Genomic DNA, 13,277 nt, shown 5'->3' with positions numbered 1-13,277 from the left:
CACAAATATAACAAAGAGAGGTATGAAATGAAAACTGGCATAGAAAGTATGAATCCTCTGAAAACCTATAATTTTTAGATTTGGATCCTCCAAAGAATTGAGTTGAATATTGAACCGAATCTGAAACCTTTTGCATATTAAAGTCTGTCCAAAATTTGCATTTTACTGTCCAAAGCTTTAAAGTTCTATGATTTTAAGAGGCAGATTTATCAAGGGTCGAATAGTCAATTCAAATTCAAATTTTTGAGTTTAAAAATTCACACATTGAAATTTTAATCCCCCAATTTGTATTTAAATTCCAATGTGAGATTTATCCAACCTCGACCATGGAAACAGTCCTAATTCGAATATTCGCCACCTAAAACCTGCCGAGTTCATGTACAAGTCAATGGCAGAAGTCCGTTGAGACATTTGGAGATGTTAATAACCTTCCTGACATTCAAGTTTTTTTTTTTTCGGGTGAAAAATTTGATTTGTATAAATCAAATATGAAATGTATACGATTTGAATTTTCGGGTTGGAACCATATTAGCCATTTGAATTTTTTCTTAAATAACCTCCCAGCCGAATTGTGAGTATATTCGAATTTAAAAAAATTCACTTGAAGTCGAAATTCGACCTTTGATAAATGGGCCTCCCCGAGTTTGCATTTTGACGCAACCCGGAGTAGGAACCATGTAATCACTGTCACATTCAAGGTGGCAGTACCTTCAAAGTTCCCCAGCATCACTAGATGCACTTCCCCATGATTAAGCAGAAGTTGCAGGGAAAACAAATTTGCACTTAACACAACTATATGGAAGTACAAAGGATGTGTTTGGAGACAAGTACCTTTAATGAACACGTTCATTTTATCGTAAATGCACCCAGGTCATTATTACAACTGTAATTTGAATGCATGTTATATTATAGGTTTATTCTTCCGTGTTAATTGCAGCAAAATATTTTAATTCTATTTTGTCTAGTGCATGGTAGATTTTTTTTCTAGATTAAGCCAGGTAAAGAACCATTTTGCAAAAAGTAACATGTTCCCCTATGTAAACATTTAATTTGGCATCAATGAAATGCGACTTAATGACAAAGTACAAAAACCACAGTCTTAATACTATAAAACAGATGTTTTAAATTGGCTTGATGGAGGCAAGAGACTGTACATTGCATTATAAAAGGCAGGTACACACATTATGGGGCTGATTCACTATGGGTCGAGTATCGAGGGTTAATTAACCCTTGATATTCGACTAGGAATTGAAATCCTTCGACTTCGAATATCGAAGTCGAAGGATTTAGCGCAGAAAATTCAATCGAACGATCGAAGGATTATTCCTTCGATCGAACGATAAAATCCTTCGAACCGAACGATTCGAAGGATTTTAATCCAACGATCGAAGGAATATCCTCCGATCAAAAAAAGTTAGCCAAGCCTATGGGCACCTTCCCCATAGGCTAACATTGACTTCGGTAGCTTTTATCTGCCGAACTAGGGGGTCAAAGTTTTTTTTAAAGAGACAGTACTTCGACTATCGAATGGTCGAATAGTCGAACGATTTTTAGTTCGAATCCTTCGATTCGAAGTCGTAGTCGATGGTCGAAGTTGCCCAAAAAAACCTTCGAAATTCGAAGTTTTTTTACTTCGAATCCTTCACTCGAATTTAGTGAATCAGCCCCTTTGAATTATTGATAGCTGTATATAAATACATAGTATTGTAATATACATTTTGCATAATGGCAAAACCACTATAGTGCCATCTCTGTGCCCAATTACCCGTTAAACCATGTGAGATGGCAACATTGCAAGATGGTATGTTAATGAAAATGCTATGCTATCCAGTGATCTTGCACCTCATACATTATCCTCTATCCTCGCTAGAAATGATAAGTTCACATCATGATCCCAGACTTTGCGTCTATTTTTAACCATGTAAACCTGGAAGATATTAAACAGATCATACATGGATTGCATTCCAACTCAGAAATGGTACATACAATGTTGCGTAACCTCAGAAAAAATATTCAACAACCAATGGAACAAGTGGCTGTCAGAACACTTTTGAAAAACCATCATTAGACCTTGACTGAGTAAATAACTACTTGCCTTGCATTTTTTAGGATGGTTATTAAAGGAAATGAGTTCCATTTGCGCCCAATACTAATCTGTTGCCTTAAACGATCTATAATGAGTTCTAAATTTTTAATAGTAATAATTATGGCTGATTGCAAGAGACGCTGCTTATTCTAAGTACCCCTTGATATCTAAGCGCCGGGTTCTAATGTACAGTCTACTGCTGTTCTGCACGGAATATAATATAGTATTTTAGAACAGCTTCTGCTTTTCTTTATTCAAGTCTTGAGGTACGTATGGTGGTGTGATGCTTAAATATGCCCTGGGGTGGAGTAAATGTTGGAGAATGTCCAAACACAGTAATTTAATTGGTCTAGGACAATGTTCCCAACCCCCTATATTTCTGATCATAATAAAGCAGAGGGCAACTTTAGATAGAGCTTTGAGACTGACAGTCAGTAGGAGAAAGGGAAAAGAGGGCCATCCTGTGAAAAACAGAAAGGAATCCCCCCTTACTCAATCCAATGCAATTTACAGGTTTTTATAAGAAGCAACACCAAAACTAAATTTATCGTTCAACATTTACATATGCCTTCATCAAAGAACCTGTTTCACATCTGAAGCCTATGGTACATGGGTTGACATGCACCAAAGTGCCTGAAATGACCTCAGTCGTCCCACTTCACAGATAAATGTTAAGTGCCAGAAAGAACTGTCAGGAACTTCTCATTCTGAATACAAACTACTGTGCATTTTCAGACTTGTACATTCAGATGGTTCACCTTTAAATCTATGAAAGGTTGCAGGAGGACAATTGGTGAAATTTTGGTGATGCTCTAAAAACATCGGAAATCTGCCCAGGTGTCAGCATCTATTGCTACAGTTCACTGGGGGGTAGTTATTATTAATACTATTAGGGGTTATTTATTAAAGTCCGAATGATGAATGTGTAGTGGAAAAAACAAAATATCTAATTTTTCGAGATTTATTACACCCCAAGGATGGAATATCAGAATCAGAAAATTCGGCATCTCAGACCTACCGAGGTTGTATTTCAGCCAATGGAAGTTTCTGTGGTCTGTGATGGAATTAGACCAAAAATACGACTATTTCGGACGTTTTCAGGCAAAAAGAGTGATTCAGGGGAAAAAACTCAGAAAAAGTCGTACAATTTTTTTCATGTTTGTCCCAGATCCGATTTTTTAAGACTAAATAAGGTCCAATCCTGTGGTCAGACTTTTTTGATTAAAATAATCAGATAAATTCGGACTTTGATAAATAAGGCCCTTAGCACTTAATTACAGGTATGGGACCCATTATCCAGAATGCTCGGGACCTGGGATTTTTAGATCTTCATACCTTAAGTCTACTAGAAAATCATTCAAACATTAAATAAACCCAATAGACTGGTTTTGCTTCCAATAAGGATTCATTCTTAGCGACGGGCGAATTTCTCCCATTCGAGAAACGGCAAAAAGTTCACGAAAAATTTGTGAAAATGGACGCCAATTGTCATCAATATTGGACGCGCGTCCGAAAAGTTGCTCACGTCAATTTTGACACTGGCACTAAAGTCATTGGACGTCCAAATAGAGTTGACAAGCGCCAATTTTGCCGCAAGCAACTTTTCAGACGCACGTACCAAATTTTTTTGACGCAGGCCAATTTTCGACATTGAGTTTCGCCGGCGCTGAAACGCGGAAATTCACCCCGCAAATTCATGCCAGGCGAATTTATTCACCCATCAGTATTCATTGTATATTAGTTTGAATCAAGTACAAGGTACTGTTTTATTATGATAGAGAAAAAAGAAATCATTTTTAAAAATTTGGATTATTTGATTATAATGGAGTCTATGGGAGACAGCCTTTCCATAATTTGGAACTTCCTGGATAACGGATTTCCAGATAAATGTTCCGATACCTGTAGTTGGAAGGGGAATGATGCTTCCATAGTATCCATGTCCTTCAGACACACCCTCGGTATGGGGAAACCTGCTTGATTTTAAATGTTGATGAATAAAGCAAAAATGTAACATTATAAGCAGTAACTATTTTTTTTATATATATGCTCTGTCACCTCGATATACAAGATAGCTTAGCCTAAAACTTAGCCTAAAACTCCTGGAAAAGAAAACTAAAGTAAACAGAATTAAGTAAATTCAATTAGACAGCATTTGAACCAAAACACTTCCAGATTCAAAACCAGAGTTTAGAAATGAAAGTGGAAATAAAATCTATTTCTCTTCTACAGATCCAACATATACATGTTCTAATACGAAACCATAATTTAATTTAATGAAGCCTTTATTTATGTTACGACTATAGTATTCTTTTTTTTTTTCCATCCAATAATTTGGATTTGCAGGACATTTGCTGCTTTTTTTTTCATTTTCATTTTTCAGAAAACTTTCAAAAGAAAATCCAAATTAAGTAGATAGTACACTATGGGGCTGATTTAACAACTTTCAAATTCGTTTTTTTGTGCTAAAACTTACAAACTTGAATTATAATTTCAAATAAAGTGCTTATTAATCTTAAAAGCTCAAAAAACATGAATGGAAAACTTTGACATCTACAAACTTCCAAGGTCATGTAGAAATCAATGAGAATGGTCCTAGGAAAAAATTTATACTATTTATTCAATGCAAGTTTTTCAGCTTTTTTTTGTTTGTAAAATCACATATTCAAGGTAATCAGGTTTTTAATCATGATTTTTTTTTCATGTGATCTATACTGAAGCCTGTGCAGGGTTTGAGGAATGCATCTCAAAGTATTTCCATCCAGTTATTGGTTGAAGGTATGGGAGTTTGATATCCCTGATGTAAATGATCACATGTGTATGGAAACATATAATAGCTATTTTGGCTAATATTTATTCATGCATATGTTTAATGAAGTGCTCTTTATTACAGATATGGGACCCACAATGCTAGCGACTTGGGGTTTTCATGATAACAGTCTTTCTGTAATTTGGATCTCTATACCTTAAGTCTACAAAAAATATTTAAATTTTAAGGAAACCCAATGCAATTGTTCTGCCCCCCAGAGAGCATTCATTACATCTTAGTTTGGATTAAGAACAGAGTACTGTTTTATGATTACAGAGAAGAAAACAAATAATTTTTTTAAATTGGAATTATTTAACTAAAAAGGAGCCTATGGGATATGGACATCCTGTAATTCAGTACTTTCCAGATAATGGGTCTTTGGATACCGGATCCCATACCTGTGCATGCAGGGTTATATAGATAGAAAGACAGAGATGTAAAAGAAGAGCAATGGTATATATTAATAAAATAACCATCAGTCATTCTCCATATACAGTATGTTTATCAAATCTTCCATTTCATCTAAAGTCCTCTGTGTGGAGGCAGATTCTCAACATGTTATCATAAAAAAATCATTAAAAAGTTAATTAGAAAGCATTAGCATAAGAATATAATCCTCAGATCATTTGCATGATAGCTCTTTTTTTTTTTAAATATATTTAATATATAAATATTTAATATATTTTCACCGTTCCCCAACCGATATGTTCAGGCATCTGGAACAGGTTGAAAATGGGCATATGGATAAGCGCTAAGACTTTATTCAGCATTATAAAATAAATTAAATTTAGGGAGATCTATTTTCCAGAAAGAGAAACTCCAGCTCTCCCGAGAATGTCGAGTTCATCAATTGAAAAAAGTAGCAAAAGAGAAAAAAAGAACTCGGCCAGGAAAAAAAATAATCCCAAAGCTAAATCAGTTTCTCATTTGTTTCCAAAACCAAGTATTGTTCTTATTTCATAGATTACAACAAAATAAACACAGCAAAATGCAGGGCCGATAAACCCTTTTTCATACGTCTATCTGCAGCATTTTTTGGACATCTTAGAAAGCTTAAGTTGTCAAACATAATTTGTCAAGGAAGAATACCGGTGCCCAAAAATGTGATGGTACGATTGCAGAAATAAACGTCGATTATCAACAAGAGTCTTCTTGAGCTACCACATTAGTTAAAGGGATACTGTCATCCCTTGTTAAAAATCACTTGTCTGCTTTAAACAGAAGCAAATCAAGTGATTAGCCAGGGGCTACATCTATACCAGTTTGAAATCCCCAAAACAGCTGCAATTTTGGTCCCAAAATTGCTCCTTCAGATGTACTTCCTGCCAGTAACACTTTGTGGAACCAAAACCCAAGCCACAGCAATCATTCTTAATGGAGATCTGTTCCAGCCATTCAAAGAACAGTTGTCATATGCAATATCTATCTGATCATTGCTACTGGATGGTTAGGGCACATAAAAATGGGAGCAGGCAGGGAGTACACTCTAATAAATCTTGTCAGGGTAATAAAGCTCTTTGGTGAACACTACAGGGCTTTAACAGCACTTCGTGGTTTATCACTTCATCAGCTTCTGTTTTAATCTGGAAGCCATTTGTATATTAGTGTTTGTAACGAGCAGGACAAGTTTCCCTTTAAGCCAGATTTTTAACCTATGAGTCAGGATCCAAAAACTGGCCCATACTTCTAGGTCTCCACTTTTAATACAGTCATATGCATTCTTGCAACAAACAAAAGTCATTTATAGCAACATACACAATCAAATATAGAACAGTTTTTGGGTCACAACGCATTTCTACAATAGCATACAATTAAACTGAATGTGTCTGGCATAATACAAATTAATGTGCTAGGTGCATTCAGAAAATGGTTTTCTTACACTTAGGCCAATTTAAGATTGCTCATGCAATGAGTTTTTCTTCATTTCAAAAGCCAGTTCCATTAAAATTGCCAAGGTTTTCCTGGCACAAAATCCTGTGTCATTAGTAACCTGACTTGGGGTTTCCTTAAAGATTGTTCATGAATCTTAAATTGCCCCTCCAGGTATCATCAATGTTCCCACTGTGCCTTGTTGTTTGCACCTACCAGTAACCAGACATGAAGTACAGAACTTCCTTTGAGACCTGCGCAGTGTTGGACTGGCCCACCAGGATACCAGGACAACTCTCGTTGGGCCCAGGTGTCAGAGGACCTCATGCTGCTAAACATTTGGCCTATTTCATGGTCATTCCCTATTTCTATGAGAACAAAGAGGTTAAATAGATGTAAAAATAGATTATATTGTGTAAAGAAAATACTAGGAGCATAGAGGTTAAGTGAGGAGAGGAAGACTAATAGTACTAAGAGTGGGCCCCTGGTCTAAAATTAATTGGTGGGCCCCTGGTCTAAGGTTTTTGGGTGGGCCCCTGGTGTCCCAGTCCGACACTGGACCTGCGTCAATGCACATTAAATTATTTTTTAAATTTACTAGCTGCTGCAAAATTTTGCACCTAATTTGTCTAGCACAAAACCTGGTCACAACATTTAGTGAGTACTATCATAGCCAGGCCAATAGGTAAAGGCAACTCTGGCACATCCCCTACTTGTAACCTAACCAATGCTGGTGTGCACCTTATTGGCAACTCACAATGAAAGTTTCCTCCTCCACATGCAGCACTAATGGCCAGAATAAGGGGTATGCAGGCAGAGGAGGTTTGTACCTAGCGCCCCCTCACAGTTGCATCCTAGGCACATGCCTCTTCTTCTCGATTATTTAATAAATAGGCCTCTAAGGTTCTGATTTGTTAAAACTTAAGTTTGCATGTTTCCTTGATTCAAGAAAAGACGTGGCAAAAAACAACAAATACAAATATGCTCAAGAATTTATATATAAAAAAAAATCAATCAAAAGCATAAAAAAAAGTTGCCATAAAAAAGTCGGATCTGGTGAGATTCTACAGAAATCAATGGGAACTGTCTCAATCAGTTTATTTATTTTCGAGTTTATTGAAATATTCAAGATTTTTATCCTCCTTGAAAACTATTGAAACAATGCAAGTTTTTTAATGCAAATATGAATATTCAGTTTTTTCCTAGATAAGGTAGTACTCGAAGAATATGTTGCAATTTTTCTATTCATGATCGTAATTTTTTTCGTGAACAGCAAAAATTATTAAACATTTGCTAACATTTGAGGAAAATCTTCCCTTAATTCTACTCAGGGAGAAAATACACTGAAACCATCCACTTTTACAGGTAAGAATATATCATAGAAAATATATTTTGGTGACAATTTAAAATTAGTCAAAATAAAAGCTGAATGTAAAAAAGAATGTGAAAACTGTAAAATAAAAAAAAGGTTTTAAGGGATTGTTTGAAGTTAGAATAATAAATAGAAAAATATTCAAAACTTGGGAAAGTTCTCTTTAAATTCTTAAAGAGAATATTTGTCCTTTTAGGGTCATTTTTATTTGTTGGTATTACTAGCCCTTTAAGAGAGGGACCCTGAAACGTTTAGAAATATATTGCAAAGTTGCACTGAAGCTGGTAGACATGATTATTATATATTTATTGGTATGTTGTGCTGCCATTGGGTGCTCATAGTCTAACAGCTGAATATGTGGATAGAGTGCCGATCCCTCGGCTTAAAAAGAATCCTCCTATTGTTAATGTAAATCTTCAAATGTTTATTTACTTCAGAAATGTTTTCCCCTTTGCCAAAAAAACTGAGAAGGAAAGTAGCTCTCGCTAAGTGATGGAATTTGAGCAGGTCGTACGGCACTGCTATACGGTATAAAATTTATTATGTCTAGATATGTGTCTAGCAGCTGTTTCATGTTAAATCTGTTTTGCAAATTCGTAAAACATTTGAACCATCAAATTAGACAGTTTATTCTAGATGGCTGGGTTTTTTTTTTTTTTTTGTAATTTTTAGAGTGGAAAAAAACTGAAATGTTGGAACGTTTGGTGAATGTGAAAAGGTGAAAATGTAATAAACAAAAATGGAGGAAACCTGCTTTTCCTTTTAATTAGCAGTTTATATACAGTGTAATGTAAAAGCCACTTTCAAATGGTTCCCACAAGGCATTGCCAAATCAGGTTATTTTCCATGAACAAAGAGCCCCAGAAAGTGGCTGGTAACACTAAGGGGCCGATTCACAAAGGGTCGAATATCGAGGGTTAATTAACCCTCGATATTCGGCTGGGAATTAAAATCCTTCGACTTCGAATATCGAAGGATTTTTCCTTTGATCGAACGATAAAATCCTTCGAATCAAACGATTCGAAGGATTTTAATCCAACGATCGAAGGAATATCCTTCGATCAAAAAAACGTAGGAAAGCCTATGGGGACCTTCCCCATAGGCTAACATTGAGTTCGGTAGCTTTTAGATGGCGAACTAGGGGGTCGAAGTTTTTTCTTAAAGAGACAGTACTTCGACTATCGAATGGTCGAATAGTCGAACGATTTTTAGTTAGAATCCTTCGATTCGAAGTCGTAGTCGAAGGTCGAAGCAGCCCATTCGATGGTCGAAGTAGCCCAAAAAACACTTCGAAATTCGAAGTTTTTTTACTTCGAATCCTTCACTCGAAGTTAGTGAATCGGCCCCTAATTGTCAAAGTTGTAGATGTATTTAATTTAAAGAAAGGGATCAATGTTGAATATATTTTGCTCCCGACAATGTTGCATTATGTACCACTTTGTGAAAAGGAAATGTTTAAAGGACATGTCAACCCCTACAACAAAAATGTTATCAGTGAAATGCCTCATAACATTGTTCACATACCAAGAATTCCAGTCCTTGAAAAGAGATCCGCAAAGCAGCTCTGTTGATTTCGGCTTCCTGCTTCTTTCCTGCACTATCTGCGTCTCTCCCCCCTCCCTTTGGAATGCGTGCTGTAGTTTGGCGATACGCACATGCGCACTTGTGTAAAATAATCTAGCACATGCGCAGTTGAGCTGAATAAGCTTCGGCAAAATCATCAAGCCGCATCATCATTGACCTCTGAAGACACGCCTGTGTCTTCAATCCTCCAATAGAAAAATAGCGTTGGTGGTTGCTATAGGGACTTGATTCTGGCAAGCTTTAACTCTCCCCTCCCTCGCTTCTAGCACATATTTCTTCATGCTGACTGCAGCGAGTGAGCAAGAGCGGAGACATTAACTATCACACTGCCACCAGGATAACTATGTAAGTTATCAGCAAGTCCAAAACATCATAATTTGCTTAATGAAATCCTCCTTTTATTTTTGTACAAAGTTTGTATAAAGTTTTATTCAATCTGAAACCTCAGTGTAGAGGTCAGACGGGTGGGACTATTGGCACATGCGCAATGCTAACAGGAAGAGTGCAACCCAGAAAAAATGGCCGCCGGGTTAATGAATGCGCAGGGAGGTGAACATTGCATCAGTGCAGGGAAGTGGAAGCGTTTTTTGAAGCGAAAATAATGCGGTTGAGCTGGGGTTAAGGTAGGCTACACAGGCATGATAAAAGTGAAAAACGGCTTGACATTTCCTTTAATATATTATTTAGAAATACTAAATCTAAATTCTAAAATACTTATCTTAACATAGTGGATTTATGCTAAAAAAAGTGTAAAAGCCTCATAAACCTATAAAACATCAAGTCTGAATCTGAAAATCCGCGACCTCAGACCTGCCGAGGTTGTATATAAGTCAATTGGAGAGGCCCTATCCAATTTGGAAGTTTCTGTGGTCTGAGCTGGAATTAGCCCAAAAATCCAACTAAAAACGTATGATTCAGGAAATAACTCAGAACAAATCGTACGATTCGGATTTTTGCTCAGTTTTATAAAGTTTTCCCACGATCCGATTAAATCAAGCTTTTTTTAATAATGAATAAGGTCAAATTGTGGATTCTAGTTTGGTCAGACTTCTTTTTTTTAATTAGAATATCAGAAAAATTCGTATTTAGTTATTTTTCCCATTTATCAGCAAATGTGGCTTTTTATTTATTTATTTTTTTACAATTACTAGGGGGCACATTTACTTAGCTCGAGTGAAGGATTAGAATGAAAAATACTTCGAAGTATTTTTTTGGCTACTTCGACCATCGAATTGGCTACTTTGACCACGATTTCGAATCGAACGATTCGAACTAAAAATCTAATAAGCTTTCTAGGCAATTTCTGATCAAAGGAAAATCGTTCGATCGATGGATTAAAATCCTTCTAATCGATAGATTAAAATCCTTCTAATCGATCGAAGCATTTGCGGTAAATCCTTCGACTTCGATATTCGAAGTTGAAGGATTTTACTTCGAGGGTCGAATATTGAGGGTTAATTAACTCTCGATATTCGACCAATAGTAAATGTGCCCCTAGGTATGTAATATGTAACAAATTATTATGTTTATGTTAATATTCTTTATTTTACCCACTTATCCCCATCCCTTCTTTGTTCTGTACCCACCTCAATCCCCTTCTTTTTGAAAAATAAAAGAAAAATTGAATTGAAAAAATAAAATCAGAAAAATTTGGTTTTTGATAACACTGTGACAGTGTGTTTAGAAAACCCATTTGTACTGCTTGAAAATGTACAGAAAAGCATGACTTTAAGCAGTATGATATGGGCTGAAGGCGGATGCCTACTCCAGATAGGGTTTATTTTCCCTCCCAATCAAGTAATTAGGTGGCAGCTGAGAGCAAAGCTGCTACTGCAGGTAAAAGGGGTATGCTCCCATACCTATAGGCTCCTCCCTGGATGTCTGGAGGAGACACAGGGGCTCATTTATCAACACTGGGCAAATTTGCCCATGGGCAGTTACCTATAGCAACCAATTAGTGCTTAGCTTTTTGAAGCCAGCTGCAACTAGAACAATGAATTCAGCAATCTGATTGGTTGCCACGGGTAACTGCCCTTGGGCAAATTTGCCCAGTGTTGATAAATGTCCCCCACTGTCCTGTGTGTTCCCGGTGTGGGAACAAAGGGTGAACTTTCACTTTCACCCTATGATAAATACGCCATTAAAAATCCCATAGAAATAAATGGAGAAAGACAGTGTTTCACTCTAGCGGACTGTGGTTAATTCTTACTTCACTCTTTGATAAATTTACCCCCAAGGGGCCAGTGGAGTGTGAGACACAAAGAGTGTCTGATAAAAAGAGACAGAGTACCTGAGCTTGAGAGAATGGACTGGTGACTGTGTCTGAATGTGCAGCAGTGAAGCTGACTTGGAACTGTGAGTAACAGGGTGCTGACCAGAGTCTGGGAGAGGCCGTGGGGTAGTCAGAAAGACTACATTTTCATACATGAGAGACTTTCCCAACGACAAATCTCCTCTTCTTTGGGGCAACTAATCTCCCTGAACTGCCTCCCGCCGGCTAGAATGTAAATCACCGGCGGGATGGCAACCGGGATGGCAAATCTGAGGGTGTGTCTCTGCCAATTAAATTAAAGGCAATGTCTTTATTTTTCTGCATTTTTGTGCGTCCCTGTCTCTTCTCTGCATAAGGTACCCGTTTGTCTACCATTACAAAAGCTAATCTTCCCACACTCCCTAAGAGTAAGGGCACACCTGGCAATTCGGGAAGATTTAGTCGTCTGGCGACTAATCGCCTCTTCTTTGCGGCGACTAATCTCCCCGAACGCCTTCCCTCTGTCTTCACCGGCTATAATGAAATGTCGCCTGCAGCATGGCACAAGTGGCGCTTCGTATTCCGAAGTCGCTCGAAGTTTCCTCGTGAGGCAACTTTGGGCAACTTCGGAATACAAAGCGCCTTGTGTGCCATGCCGCAGCCGACTTTTCATTATAGCCGGCAGAGGGAAGGAATTTGGGGAGATTAGTCACCGCAAAGAAGAGGCGAAATCTCACGGAATTGCCAGGTATGCTCTTACCCTTAAATGGTAAATCAAATCTAAAATTCTCAACTACGTCTGAAAAATGAATCTAAACCTTGGATAAATAAAAAATAGTGTAGTGGTAAAGTTAAATGCAGAGTAGAAGCTTTCCACAGTTCAAGCAGCAGCAGCAGCAGCAGCAGCAGTATGATGTGAACATTGGAATTTGTGCAATACTGAGGTTGAGAAAAGCTATTTTCTGCAAGTGGCTACTCCAAATTTATGGAGGAAAAAAGGAGAATTAGAAAGCATCCAAAATTCTTTGCTTCGCCAACTAGCAGGAACAATATCATCACTTACATGTGGAGACTGTGATTTCATCACAACTGCTTTCATTTTCATTGATGGCACTGGCATGGGGTTATTTTTTTCAGCCCAAGTGTAGAGAGCAGTATGTAAATTAGCCCAGCTTTTTAACACTTTCGACAATTATTTAGCAGATTATCAATATTTGACATTTTCTCAATTCGATTAAAAAAAAGTAACAGAAAAACACAAAGTATATTTTTCAGACAGTTCGAAGTTATGATTTAGAAGAGATTTTTT

The 13,277-nt window shown here is 37.1% G+C and overlaps 1 protein-coding gene across 1 annotated transcript in view; it reads right to left on the bottom strand.

Annotated features, from left to right (window-relative positions):
* odad2.S (outer dynein arm docking complex subunit 2 S homeolog) overlaps positions 1–13,277 on the bottom strand; it is a 90,862-nt gene that overhangs the window by 15,187 nt on the left and 62,398 nt on the right. The gene's annotated exons all lie outside the window — the stretch shown is intronic.

Source organism: Xenopus laevis, chromosome 6S (genome assembly GCF_017654675.1).
Source record: "Xenopus laevis strain J_2021 chromosome 6S, Xenopus_laevis_v10.1, whole genome shotgun sequence".
Lineage (NCBI taxonomy): Eukaryota > Metazoa > Chordata > Amphibia > Anura > Pipidae > Xenopus > Xenopus laevis.
The sequence above is the reverse complement of the archived record's forward strand: the minus strand, read 5'-3'. Positions and strand labels throughout refer to the sequence as shown.